Raw genomic sequence first — 14,790 nt, 5'->3', positions numbered from 1 at the left:
ACAGAACCTCTGCAGGCTTACGTTCCCAAGTCCTGATGAGAGAGGTCTGATACACAGTTGGTTCCCTGTACAATGTAGTCCCAACTCTTCTCTGTTGCAGCAGCAGATGTAGGAGTACCACCGTTCTCTTTGAGAAACCCAGAGGAAGTTTCATCCCGTGTCTCTTTAAGTGCTTTGTCTGTGTCTTCTGCAGTATTCTGTGCTTATTTTTCTGCCTCTTCTACCTGGCGCTTTAACTGTTTCATACGAACATTATTTTTCTCTGCCTGGTCTTTATACTGTTCAGCATTGCGCCTTTCATCTTCTAGTTGCATTAGCACATCCTTCAGCTTTTTCTCTGAGCGACGAACTTGTTTATTTGCAGCCTGTCTTTTGTTTCAGTATCAAGCTATTCCTCTAGTTGTGCGATCTTTGCTTCCAAGGCCGTGATGGATGCCTTGAATTTGGATTTAATAGAGTCTTCCAATTCTTGCAATTTTATTTTTAACTCCTTGTTTTGTCGATCCAATTGCTTACGGGCATTCTCGTTATTCTTTGCATTACTACATTCTGCAGTAGCCTTTCTCAGTCTGTCATTGGCCAGTTCAGTATTACCCTGTTCCTCCTCCAGTTTTTCCTCCAGTTGTGCAATGCGAGATTCTAAATATCTTTTCTTCTAAAGCCAGAGCACCTTTACCACTGCTATTTGCAATTTCATCTGCCAGTTCATCTTCCAGTTGGTCTTGCCTTTTGGCACGCTCTGCCACAGCAAGCTCCAGGGCCGTCTTTAACGTGGGGCAAAAGGGGCAGCTGCCCCGGGCCCAGTTGCTCCTGGGGGGCCCAAGGCAGCTGCCTCTTGAGCCCCGGCGGCCACTGGTGACGTGGGGGGGCGGCGGCAGGGCACAGGGAGATGAGCGCTTCCATTGTGGAAGCACTCATCTCCATAGTTATCTGTATCGCCGTCCTCAGGACAGCAATACAGATGGAAGTGCTTCGGCGAGGCAAGGGAGGGAGAGGCGTCTCCCTTCTCTGTTCCTCTAATAGGCTCACAGTCTGGTGCAGGCGGCACGATGACTTCATCGCGCGGCCTGAGCCGTACAGCTACTGGCACATGATTGGGGGGCATCTATGGGGGCACCTGTTACTGGGAACATGATTGGGGGGAATCTATGTGGGCACCTGTTACTGGCACATGATTGGGGGGCATCTATGGGGGCACCTGTCACTGGCACATGATTGGGGGCATCTATGGGGGCACCTGTTACTGGCACATAATTGGGGGGCATCTATGGGGGCATTTGTTACTGGAACATGATTGGGTGGCATCTATGGGGGCACTTGTTACTGGAACATGATTGGGGGCATCTATGGGGGTACTTGTTACTGGCACATAATTGGGGGGCATCTATGGGGGCACTTGTTACTGGCACATTATTGGGGTGCATCTATGGGGACACATCTTACTGGCACATTATTGGGGGGCACTGTGGGGGTATCTATGGGGGGCACTTCTTACTGGCACATTATTGGTGGCACTTTTTTCTGGCACATTATTGGGTGGCACTATGGTGGCATCTATGGGGGCACTTACTGGCACATTATTGGGGGCATCGAGTGAGGCCACAAAGTAGGGGTATTTTATATGGGGGCTTTGTATAGGGGCATTTTATACTGGGGCACATTATGGTGGGTACTATGGGGAAGGGGAGAGAGGAGTACTATGGGCTCATCTATGGGGGCACTAAGAGGGGTATTTTATACTTGCAAATTGTGGGGGACACTGAGGGCATCTACTGGGGCACTATATATGGGGCATTTTAAACTGGTACCTTGTGGGGGGCACTAGGAAGAAAGGGGGAGAGGAGCATTATGGGCATTTACTGGGGCACTATATAGGGGTATTTTATACTGGCACATTAAGGGGGCCCTATGTGGGCATTAGCTAAACTGGGGGTGTGCTGCTACGCAGTTAAAATCTATATAGTTTAATTCATATGATATTCTATATTTGTTTATATGCTCCCATCCAGTGGCCGTTTTTGGTAATGCACTTGTTTTTCTTGTTCTTGATATCTGTGATTCATTTCCTTTCCTTGCTCCACCCCTTCTTCTGTGTACTTCACTTCCTGTATCTTCATACTGCTCCAGCCATATGTACAGGTACACATGTATTCTCATGTACGCTTATGAAAGCATCATCTTTTGACAGCACAATACTGGAATCCATCTGTTCTGCTGTACTGTTATCTGGCTTACAGAAAAAAGCAACTTACATGGATAAACTCAGTGTTGGTGAGTTCAAGTTATCTGATAAGGATTGTCCGCAGTGATTATATCTGCTTACACAGGCCAGGCATAGAGGTCTCACTAGGGATAAATCGCTATTACAACAATCGGAGTCAGAATAGGGGGCATTAAAAGGGAGGTATTTTTTGTACTGGCACAATATAAGGAGAATTATTACTACTGGGGGGCATTATGATGGGCTTTTTTACTACTGGGGGTCTATGGGGAACATGATTACTAGTATGGGCACTATGGGAGCATTATAACTTCTGGGGCACAGTGGGGACATATTGGGGGCACTGTAGAAGCACTATTACTACCATGTGTGCTCTAGCAGATAATTATTCCTATTGGTGGGACTTTTGGAAGCACTATTAGTGTCAGGGCACTATTTCCCGGGCACAGTTATTTTAGGGCACTGTGTGCCAATAATTATTGAAGGGCACTATCTGCATGGTACTAGTATTATCAGGGGGTTTATCTGTTTCTACAGTATAGTATTGGGGAGCACAGCGGCACAGTATTGGGGATGGTAGGATGATTTGTCCAATAGATGGGATGCGGATGATGGAAAAGTAGTAAACTAAGATTTTGTTTGTCAAACTGCAAACGAGAAATGGCAGAAAAATGGTGGTCTGGTCTAAAGGTCAGAATGGAGAAGATGAGGAAAGAGAACATCTACATCAAAGAGACGTCACTGGATGTAAGAGGTATGTGGCACTGTATTACCCTGTATGTGGGGGTGGATGGAGGGGTTAGTAGTACAGTACTTTCTGCACATTGTAAAAAAAAAAATAATATATGAAAAATACTATATATTTGTGGTAAGGGCTGAGGTGTACATGAACATGGAGTTGGGAGGGATGTCTACCAGCCCTCCATGATCTATCTGGCTGAACTGTGCCCGGAGCCAGTGCGGGGTAGGCCTGAATATGTGGGCCACCCAGGAGAGTGAAAAGAAAAAAAGAAGGGTCGGGAGGGTGTGGCACGAATCGACCGTCCATAGGGAGAGGGCGCTCGGGATTATGTAGAGGGCAGCCCCACCCACAAATCCAGGCCGTAACCAGCCTTACTATTTGTGGTAAGGGCTGAGGTGTACATGAACGTGGAGTTGGGAGGGATGCCTACCAACCCTCCATGATCTATCTGGCTGAACTGTGCCCGGAGCCAGTGCGGGGTAGGCCTGAATATGTGGGCAAAAAGACTACCCACACTGCTAGGTGTGAAATATTTATTTGAAACCGAACAGGACAAATCACAATGCCAATGAACAAAAGGCCCTGGAAATCTCGACCTGCGGGTTGGGAATATACCTAGCAAAGCACGAGGACCTCCAGTGCCCCATCTTGCGGATAACATGCGCGGGCACCTGGTGCTTGGAGGCCGAGGAGGCGGCTCCTATGCGGAATGAGTGCCCTGAAATTGTATCTGGATTATACCCTAAACCTGCTGCTAACGTGCAAACGTGAGAAATGAACTGAGCCGCGGTGAGAGGCCTGCCCTGGAGGGGTAGGAGCGGGTCCTCCAGAGAAAGAGGAAGGAGAAACTCGGCAAGGTCTCCCAGCACCTTGACAGGACACCAACTGTTTGACGTGAGGAAGAACTTGATCTCGATGGGAGGACCTACTTGACTAGTTTTGGAAGATGGGAGAAATAAAGAGAATTGGCCACCCTGCCGAACGAGATGGCGTTTAAGGAGGGTGGAGCGTGTTATAGCACTACAAGTAAATTCCCCCGGCCTTAAGAACCCATAAAACCCAACATATATTGCAGCCTTAATGATGAGGCTTGCTGGGTGCCCAAAGGGGGAATCATCTAGAGCTAGGGACAAACCCCGAAATAATTCACCAGAAACTGGCTGTCTGCGCGCCACAATTAATAGTGTTATATGACAGATGCAAGTGGAAATGGCAGTGGGCGATGAACGCCATGAGAAAGGTAACATCGTCTTGGCCGTTCTGCAGGTGGCTGAGGATAAAGCGCCGGAACGCCTCGTATCCCGTAAGATAGTTCCTGGCGGTGTTCTTAGCTAAAGATCCTTGTACCAATTTCTTTGCGGATGCCACCAGCTGCCCTAGTCCATGGTCAGGAGGCTGAAAGGGGGAATGGGCGTACCCACCGGGTCTGCGTCTGGCATTGCCTGGAAGAAGATGGTGAAGTTAAATCTGGACAAGGCGTCAGCCGCCACATTCTCAGCCCCTGCAATGTGGGAAGGGAAGATATGGAAGTTGTGCTGTAGAGAAAGCCAAACCAACCTGCGAAGGAGGGACATAATCCTTGGTGATTTGGCCCTGCCCTTGGAGAGCACTTCCACCAAAACTAAACTATCCGTAACAAACACCATGGGTTTATTGACCCAGAGGTGGCCCCAAACCTGGGTGGCTGCCACCAGAGGATACAGTTCCAGGAGAGGGGAAGATTTGAGGGACTCGATATCAAGGAAGAATTCCACTGGCCAATCGCCAACCAGCCAGTGCGGATGAAAAATGGCCGCAAACCCTCGGGAGTCGGCAGCATCGGAATGAATCCTCGGCGAAGAGGCATCCGGGGTGGGCACAAAAAGGAATATGCCGTTCCAGGAAGTCAGGAATGAGTGCCACATGAGCAGATCCGCAACAGCTTGGTTGTCAAGATGGACGGAGGAATCTTGGTCTTGAGCCGAGGGGAGAAGATTGAGGAGCCTAGACACGAAGGATCTACCCTGGGGCATGATCCGGGAGGTGAAATTTTAAGAACCCAAGAGGGACTGCAACTCCAGTTTGGTAAGAACCCTGGATGAAGCAGCGGCGGAAACTGCAGTCCTGATCCTGGATAACTTTGCCTCCGGCAGGCTTGCTTCCATGCGGACGGTATCTAACACGATACCTAGGAAGGTGACCCTTGTGCTAGGGCCCTCAGTCTTGGAGGTAGCGACTGGGACCTGGAGACAGGAAAACAGCTGGAGCAGGATGTCCAGCCCGGAGGAATCACCCCGGGGGTTTTGGATGATTAAGTAGTCGTCAAGATAGTGAATGACCATATCCAAACCCCCGTGATGACCCAAGATCCAGTGCAGGGCGCCCGCGAACTGGTTGAAAAACCAAGGGCTGCTCTTGGAGCCAAAGGTGAGTCTATTGGCGAAATAATACCTATGATCCCACTTGATGCCATAAAATCTCCAGAGTTGAGGTGCAATGGGAAGTAGCTTAAAGGCGTCCGCTATATCGGCTTTGGCAAGTAGGGCCCCTCTCCCTGACTGCCAAGTGAACTTAATTGCTTCCTCAATGGTGGAGTAAGACATGGCGAACTCCTCTGACGGAATCAAGGAATTCAAGCTGGGTGTAGAGGACATATGGGGCGCAGACAGATCGTAAATTAACCTTTTTTTATTAGATGACTGCTTTGAGACTAACCCAATCGGACTAATCCTCCAGGTATCAAACGGTATTACTTCAAATGGGCCCAAGAGGAACCCTTTATGGACCTCTGCTAGCAAGAGACTGTCAACTGCGCCCGGATCCTGTATGGCCGACTGCAGATTTTTCCCCTCCCAGGACTCCAGAGGAAGGGGGATCAACCCTGTGTGAAAACCCCTCTCGAACCCTGAAAGGAGGAACTGGACTAACTGCTTATCCGGGTGCTCCTGTAAAAGGACAGCCAATAACTCAATGTTAATGTCGGCCAGTCAGGATTTGGAAGATTTTTTAGGGCAGGTAGAACGGAGGTGAGCCCTAAAGCACAGGGAGCAGATGTGCAAGGCTCTACAGCTACTAAAACCACACCCTCCCGCATTAAAATTATTACAAACCTGGCTCTGCCCAAGGAACACGATAGGCCTGCCCAACTTGTCCACGGTCGGCTGGCTTCTTTGGCCAGAGGAACAAGGGAGAGCCCGGTCAAGTCCCGGAGTGGCCAACATAGGGCACCAGTCCGCCGTGTGAGAGATGGACTGGCATGTCGTGCAGGTAGGAGCTCTTAGCCCGGCGAAGTGCCGGAAAAAGAGCTCCATGTCCAAATTCGCCCAGTTCGTAACGAACTGAAATTGGACCAGGGCTGCCGCAGCTTTGGCGGAGAAAGAACGATGGTAGTCGTAGAAATTAGAGCCGCCATACTTATATCCCAGATCCGTCAGACGGTAAAGATACGTATCTAGTTCCTCCCGCCTGAGCGGATGGGCTGAGCATACTACATCGCGAAAAAGGCTAAATGCCAACACGAATTCCGGAATAGAAAGTTTTCTATTCAGGCGGGCATCCTTCGCCCTAAGCAGCACTGCAACCTCCCCGCAATTGATCACTTTATTCTCGGCCACATCTTGGGAAGCTATCAGGATGGATGCCAGGTTCACATCTTTTCCAGCTAGAATGTCCTTCTTAATAGTCTCAGGGACAAAGTGGGCTGGGGCCACGACTGGACTAGCGTTGGGCGTACCTAACGTTGGTTCTTGAGAGGTCGAGGGAACGACTGTCGTAACTGCAGCCGGGGAATCCTCCGGGGCACGTGACTCTAGTGTCACGGAACCATGAACCAGACGTACAACAAGAGATAAGTGAAAATAAGAAGGCTTTATTGAAAATAAAGCTGTAAAGCAAAAGTCCAAACGGATGGTGAAACCGAGCAGAGTCTTTGCGAAGCCAGAGGTCAGGAACCAGAAGGGTAGTCAGACGAAGCCAGGATCAGGAACCAGCAGGGTAGTCAGACGAAGCCAGGATCAGGAACCAGCAGGGTAGTCAGACGAAGCCAGGATCAGGAACCAGAAGGGTAGTCAGACGAAGCCAGGATCAGGAACCAGAAGCAGCAGCAGTCTTAGAAGCATGTGAACACAAGAGGACCAAGCAAGGAACTGAAGCCACAGACCTCCTATATATATGAGCTAGGCATCCAGCTCCTCCCAGGGGAAGGAGGAGCCGCAGGGTGGAAGGCTACAAGAAACCCAGAAACCAAGATGGCCGCCAGCACATGTCAAACGAAGGAGAGCAGCAAGCAGGTAAGACCATGACAGTACCTCCCCCTCAAGGGCCCCTCCTCCGCGGAGCACAAAACGGTTTCTGAGGGAAGCGTGCGTGGAAGGTTCGAAGCAAGGCAGGAGCATGGACATCTGCGGAGGGAACCCAGGAACGCTCCTCTGGACCATAACCACGCCAATGGACCAAAAACTGCAACCGACCGCGGACCAGGCGTGAGTCCAGGATATTGCTCACCTCATATTCCTCACGATTGCCCACTTGGACCGGACGAGGCCGAGGAACCGAGGAAGTGAAACGATTACACACCAGTGGCTTCAACAGGGAGACATGAAACACGTTGGAGATCCGCATGCCAGGAGGAAGCGCAAGGGCATAGGCTACCGGGTTTACCCTGCGAAGCACTCGGAAGGGACCAACAAAGCGAGGCGCCAGCTTGGGAGTGGGCACTCGAAGGTTGAGGTTGCGGGTGGACAACCATACACGGTCTCCGACCTGGTAGGAAGGAGCAGGCGCTCGTCTGCGATCAGCCTGGAGTCTCTGGCGCTGCGCAGAGACCTCAAGGGACTTCTGGATCTGTACCCAAGAAGCACGTAGGACGGAAAGGTGATCCTCCACAGCCGGAATATCCTGGGGAGAGAATACCTCCGGTAACACGGCAGGTTGGAACCCATAATTGGCCATGAAGGGAGACGTCCCAGAGGAAGAGTTCACCGCCGTGTTCCTGGCAAACTCAGCCCAAGGCAGGAGGTCAACCCAATTGTCTTGGTGATCGGAGACCTCCTATATATATGAGCTAGGCATCCAGCTCCTCCCAGGGGAAGGAGGAGCCGCAGGGTGGAAGGCTACAAGAAACCCAGAAACCAAGATGGCCGCCAGCACATGTCAAACGAAGGAGAGCAGCAAGCAGGTAAGACCATGACATCTAGTTCGGTCACCCTGGATTGGACATCCGCCAAAGAACCGACCAAGCCGCTGATGGTGGCTTGCAGCTGGTTCAGTGATAACTGAATAGATGAGAGGGAGGACTGCGAATAACAGCTCCCTGACTCCGTCCTCAGAAGGCGGTAGAGTTCCGCCTTCCGAGCAGAAGCCGTGTGGGGAATACCCCTCTTATTCAATTCTGCAATAAGTTTGGGGATGGTCCAACTCCTTAGCAACGGGCTACCGGCGTGCCCAGAAAGTGATGACCCTATAAAGGAAAAGCCAATAAGTAAAAGGGATTTCCTTTTTTTTTTTGTGATAGAACCGGCATGTGAGGAAAGAGACGTGAAGGAAAAACGTAATCCTACCCGAATCACGCAGAACTGGTGATTCCAAAAACAGGACTGGCACTTGCTACAAGGAGGTACTGGAGGCAGTACAGACAATGAATAAAGCACCTGTGAACACAACAATAGGTAGCTACGAATAAAACCGCTTTAGGAGAGCTAGGAAGCAAAGGGGACTAGATCACGAGAAGATGCCTCGTGAAAGTCCACAGAAAAGAAGGAAGAAGAGGGAACGAAGGACCGTGTACGGGGAGCAAGGAAGGATGAGAGTGGCGGAAAAATGCACAAGAGGGAGGACCCAACCCGAAAGATGTGGAGTGCCGGGAAATAGGGGGCTGGAATGTGCCGAGGACGGGGACGGGTGATTTGGTGACTAGAGGAACTAAAATGATTCCGGTGACAATGCCGAATGGACCTGAGTGAATCGAGTGACGTCCTGGGTTATTCAGGACGAAGTACCTAACCCTGAGCGATTCAGGACGCTGTAACATGGGCCTGAGCGATTCAGGCAGGTGCCGGGCTATTAAATGTCCTGAGTGATTCAGGAAAGGCACCGGATAGTTTTAGGAAAGAGACAGCCAGTGCGTGGACCTGAATGATTCAGGTGGACACTGCCCGACAAGAATACCCGAGCGAATCAGGCAGAAAAATTAACCCTGGAGATGCAGGTGGAAATGAACGAAACTGACTTAGCTGCAGCTTGCCCTACCCACACACTTTTTGGGGGTGCAATTTTTTATTTTTTTTTGCATGCGCTAACTGTGGCCGGAACTCTTTGCGTCTGGCCGCTGTTAGCGCATCGCCCACCCCGCCCCACAGCGCATTTGTATATTTTTTTTCTTTTTTTTCTTTTTTTAACTTTTTTTAGTTAGGGATCTTTTTTTTTTATAGCTATAGGGTAAGTGCGTGAACACCCGTGCCCCACACACACACACACCTAATAAAGTTTTCCACGCACGCACACACACAAGCAGACACACACTCCCCGCTGGCCCGCTGGACGTTCTCGGCTGAGGAGGCATACGCCCTCCTTGCCTCCGAGTCCGAGAGCCCCAGTGAGGATGAGGATAACCCCATGTTCCTGTTGTCATCCGCATCCTCCTCATCATCAAGCAATGATGAGCCCCCAAGGCGGCGGAGATGCCGCCAGGCGGATCGAGGGGACCCCCATGCTAGGGACCCTGTGGCCCAGCCTAGTACGAGCAGCTCTGCGGCTAGTACTAGTTTTCCGGCCCACCGGGTCAGTCCACCTGAGCCCCCTGCAGGTGGACTTGTCTGGTGTACCCCAGAGAAGTTTGAGCCCGCGATTCCTGATTTTTGTTGGTGAATCAGGAATCCAGATTTACACAGTGGGCTTCACTGAATACGACGTTTTCAGTGAGGAACTGGTAAATCTGATGGTGGAACAGACGAACCTGTACGCCCAACAGTTCGTCGCTCAACACCCGGGCTCGTTTTTGGCTAGGGCCGGTGGCTGGACCCCGGTTAGTGCAGCCGAGATGAGGACATTTTGGGGCCTCGTGCTGCATATGGGCCTAGTCAAAAAGCCCAGTGTCAGGCTGTACTGGAGTGGGGACGTCCTCTACCAGACCCCACTCTACAGTATGGCCATGACACGTTTCCGATTTGAGGCCATCCGGAAATGCCTGCATTATGCAGATAATGAAGCATGTCCCCCCCAAGATGATCCTGCCTATGACCGCCTGTACAAAATCAGGCCGGTCATCAATCAGTTCGGGGCCAAATTCATGGAGGCCTACGTACCTGGAAGGGAGGTCGTGGTTGATGAGTCTCTCATTGCTTTCAAGAGGAGACTCATTTTCCGGCAGTATGTTCCCTCTAAGCGAGCGAGGTATGGCGTGAAGCTGTACAAACTTTGTGAGAGTACCTCAGGGTACACTTACAAGTTTCGTGTGTACGAGGGGCGAGATTCCCGTATTCAACCCCCAGAATGTTCCCCCACTCTGGGTGTTAGCGGGAAACTTGTGTGGGACCTTATGCACCCACTGCTAGATAAGGGTTACCACCTATACGTGGATAACTTTTATACTAATATCCCCTTGTTCCAGTCCCTCGCCGCCAGATCCACGATCGCTTGTGGGACCGTGTGGAAAAATCACGCGGCCTCCCTACCTACCCCCTCATGGTACCTATCCCCAGGGGTGAGACCCGTGCCCTTACCAGTGGAAACCTGCTGCTGGTCAGATATAAGGACAAGATGGATGTCCTTGTACTGTCCACAATTCATGGTAACGGCATCACCCCTGTCCCTGTGCGAGGAACCGCGGCAACGGTCCTCAAGCCCGATTGTATCGTCGACTACAATTGGTATATGGGAGAAGTTGATCTCTCTGATATACCCCTAACCCCCCAAATTAGACTTTTTAGGTATCGCCGCATCCGTAATAATCTCCTCTGTAAAAATACCCGATGATCCAACCCCCCAGATTAACTCGGTCAAAAATAAAAATAAAACTGTGCAAAAAAAGATTTTTTTTTGTCACCTTACATAACAAAAAGTGTAATAGCAAGCGATCAAAAAATCATATAGCCCCCAAAATAGTGCCAATAAAGCCATCCCCTCATCCGGCAAAAAATGAGCCCCTACCTAATACAGTCGGCAAAAAAAAAAAAAGACTCTTAGACTATAGAGATACAAAAAAAATCTTTTTTTGTATCCAAAAAGATAATATAGTCTAAAACCTAAATAATTGTAAAAAATTTGACTTATTAGGTATCGCCGCGTCCGTAATAATCTCCTCTGTAAAAATACCCCCTGACCCAACCCCCCAGATTAACACGTCCCAAATTATTTTTAAAAATGGTGCCAAAACAGCTATTTTTGACACTTTTCCATTTCAATCCGTCGTTTCTGGAAAAAACCAAGGGTTAACAGCCAAACAAAACTTAATATTTATTACCCTGATACTGCAGTTTACAGAAACGCCACATTTGTGGTCGTAAACTGCTGTATCAGTAAAAGGGAGGCGCAAAAGGAAAGGACTGACATGATTTCTGGAAGGCAGATTTTGATTGCCTTTTTTATTGACACCATGTCCCTTTAGAAGCCCCCTGATGCCCCCCTAGAGTAGAAACTCCCTAAAAGTGACCCCATCTAAGAAACTACACCCCTTAAGGTATTCAAAACTGATTTTACAAACTTTATTAACCCTTTAGGTGTTCCTCAACAGTTTATGGCAAATGGAGAATAAATTTCTGAATTTCAATTTTTGGTAACCTTACCTCACAAAAATGTAATATAGAGCAACCAAAAAACATATGTACCCTAAAAATAGTCCCCAAAAAACCGCCACCTTATCCCGTAGTTTCCATAATGAGGTCACTTTTATGGAGTTTTGACTGTTAACCCTTGCTTTGTTAGTGGAAAAAATGTGTTAAAATTGAAAAATTGGCAAAAAAATGAAATTATGAAATTTCATCCCCATTTGCCAATAACTCTTGTGGAGCAACTAAAGGGTTAACATAGTTTGTGAGATTAGTTTTGAATACCTTGAGGGGTGTAGTTTCTTAGATGGGGTCACTTTTAGGGAGTTTCTACTGTAGGGGTGCATCAGGGGGTCTTAAAATAGGACACGGTGTAAATAAACCGGTCCATAAAAATCAGCCTTCCAAAACCCACACGGCGCTCCTTTCCTTCTACACCCTGCCGTGTGGCCGTAGAGTAGTGTACGACCACATATGGGGTGTTTCTGTAAACGGCAGAGTCAGGGCAATAAAGATACAGTCTTGTTTGGCTGTTAACCCTTGCTTTGTTAGTGGAAAAAATGGGTTAAAATGGAAAAATTGACAAAAAAATTTAATTCTGAAATTTCATCTCCATTTGCCAATAACTCTTGTGGAGCACCTAAAGTGTTAACAATGTTTGTAAAATCTGTTTTTAATACCTTGAGAGGTGTAGTTTTTAAAATGGGTCATTTTTGGGTGGTTTCTATTATGTAAGCCTCACAAAGTGACTTCAAACCTGAACTTGTCCCTAAAAAAATGGGTTTTTGAAAATTTCTGAAAATTTCCAAGATTTGCTTCTAGGCCTTGTAACGTCCCCAGAAAAATAAAATAGCATTCCCCAAATGATCCAAACATAAAGTAGACATATGGGGTATGTAAATTAATAACTATTTTTGGAGTTATTACTATGTATTGTAGAAGTAGAGAAATTGAAAGTTAGAAATTTGCAAATTTTTCAAAAATATTGGTAAATTTGGTATTTTTTTATAAATAAAAATTAATTTTTTTGACTCAATTTTACCAGTGTCATGAAGTACAATATGTGACGAAAAAACTATCTTAGAATGGCCTGGCTAAGTAAAAGCGTTTTAAAGTTATCACCACATAAAGTGACACTGGTCAGATTTGCAAAAATAATGCTGTGTCCTGAAGGGGTTAAGGGACGCTATAGTCACCAGAACTACAACAGCTAAACGTAGCAGTTCTGGTGTCTATAGCATGTCTCGGCAAGCTTTTTAATGTAAACACTGCCTTTTCAGAGAAAAAAGGAACACTCATCATTATTAAAGTTTACTACTCTATGAGGTGTGTGTGTGTTTTTTTTTTTTTTTATGTGTTGTGGAGGGCCTGATTGCATGCTAGGGTGTAGGAAGGCAGGATCCAGAGGGCCCAAGTCAATTCTTGCCCAGGGTCCAATCAATATTAAAGACGGCCCTGCTCTCCTCCTGCATATGGATCCTTTCCGCCTCCAGACTTTTAAGTTTCTTTTCATTTTCTTTAGACTGACTTAAAATATCATCCCTGGATGCTCTAGTGCAGGGATGGCCAACCTGAGGCTCTCCAGATGTTGCAAAACTACAACTCCCAGCATGCCCGGACTGCCAACAGCTATCAGCCTACAGCAGGGCATGGTGGGAATTGTAGTTTTACAACAGCTGGAGAGCCTCAGGTTGGCCATGCCTGCTCTAGTGTCTTCCAACTCTTTCTGGGAATCCTTCCTTTGCGCCTGCAATTTACGCAGTTGTTTGATGGCTTCTTCTCAATTTTTGTTTGCAGAGTCAATTTGTCTTTTAGATCCATCTTGAGCTTCTTTCTGGCTGCTACAGCCAAATAATGTTGCTTCCTTTCATCTTCAAGCTCTGCTTCCATTTCTTTTACTTGTCTGACAAGTTGTTTCTTCTTGTCCTCACTCTGCTCATCATGTCCTTGCAGATCTCTCTCAAATTGTGCCCTCAGAGCTCGGATATTAACTTCTAAGCGCAACTTGGCATCCTCTGTGGCTTGTAATTCATCTTCATCAACCCTGCACCCGAGCTCACTAACCATAGAAAACTGTGGAGACTGCTTATCCGCAGGGCTGTCTTTAATATTGATTGGACCCTGTGTAGTGTACGGGAACTGTAATACCCGTCACTACCAATGTGTCACTTGGTGTGCTGTCGTCCCTCCTAATTATGGGGAAATTGTTGTATGTCAGTTTTATAAAATGTAATGTAATGTGTGTATTTTCCTGTCACTGAAACTTGCACTTACAGGCCTGCTAGGGGTGTCATTCCTACTTCTAGTCCATAGAGGGAGCTAGGGAGCCCTAGTTTATATAAGGCCAGACCAGGAAGTGCAGGGCGGACGGAGTCTAGTTTCAGTAAGCTACAGTTGGAGATTAGACTATGTCTGAGACAAGTCCAGGCCTGAAGCCTGCTGTTCAGGAGAAGATTCCCTCCTGAATACCCATATGCAGAAGCAGGAACATCTTAGCCTAAGGGCCTGAGGAACCATTCAGAAGCTAGGAGAGACTGAGGCAAAGATCAGAGGAGCCAGAGGTACTAAGAAAGACAGAGGAGGTACTTATCTAAGCCCAAATCAAGGATATAAAGCCAGACTTAGGTTAATGGGCCTTGGTGGAGGATTGCTACATTCCAGGATCAGACAGAGTTAGAGTGCAAGCTCCTTTGCTGCAAATCCTGTGTTCAACACTCTGTAATAACCCTGCTGTACTGTATTGCCTGCATCGACCGAATTGCAAAATCGACTGTATGCTGAGGAACTGCGTTTCCAATATTGTCTCTGCCTGCAAACTACTAAAGTTGACGTTCTGTTTAAGACTACGTTTCCTCAATTTATTCCTGCATCCGCAAACGGCGTGCCACCGTTTACTTGGCACTGGCGTCACGAACTATTCCCTACCTATACCTGCCCTTGCAGAGAGTCAGCTGTACCAGGTTAGTGTATATTGCACTACTACACCCAGAAACACCTACTGCACAACTTGAGTACGCTGCACTTCTCTTTTGGCGTCACGAACAGGATACGCACGCTTTCTAGTGCAAGAAGCGTGAACTTTGTGC

General features: G+C 48.1%; 1 pseudogene; it reads right to left on the bottom strand.

Moving 5' to 3' along the window:
• Positions 1-203: 203 nt before the first annotated feature.
• LOC120990991 lies at positions 204-13,771 on the bottom strand (annotated as a pseudogene).
• Between the last annotated feature and the right edge of the window lie 1,019 nt (positions 13,772-14,790).

This window comes from Bufo bufo, chromosome 2 (genome assembly GCF_905171765.1).
Source record: "Bufo bufo chromosome 2, aBufBuf1.1, whole genome shotgun sequence".
NCBI lineage: Eukaryota > Metazoa > Chordata > Amphibia > Anura > Bufonidae > Bufo > Bufo bufo.
The sequence above is the reverse complement of the archived record's forward strand: the minus strand, read 5'-3'. Positions and strand labels throughout refer to the sequence as shown.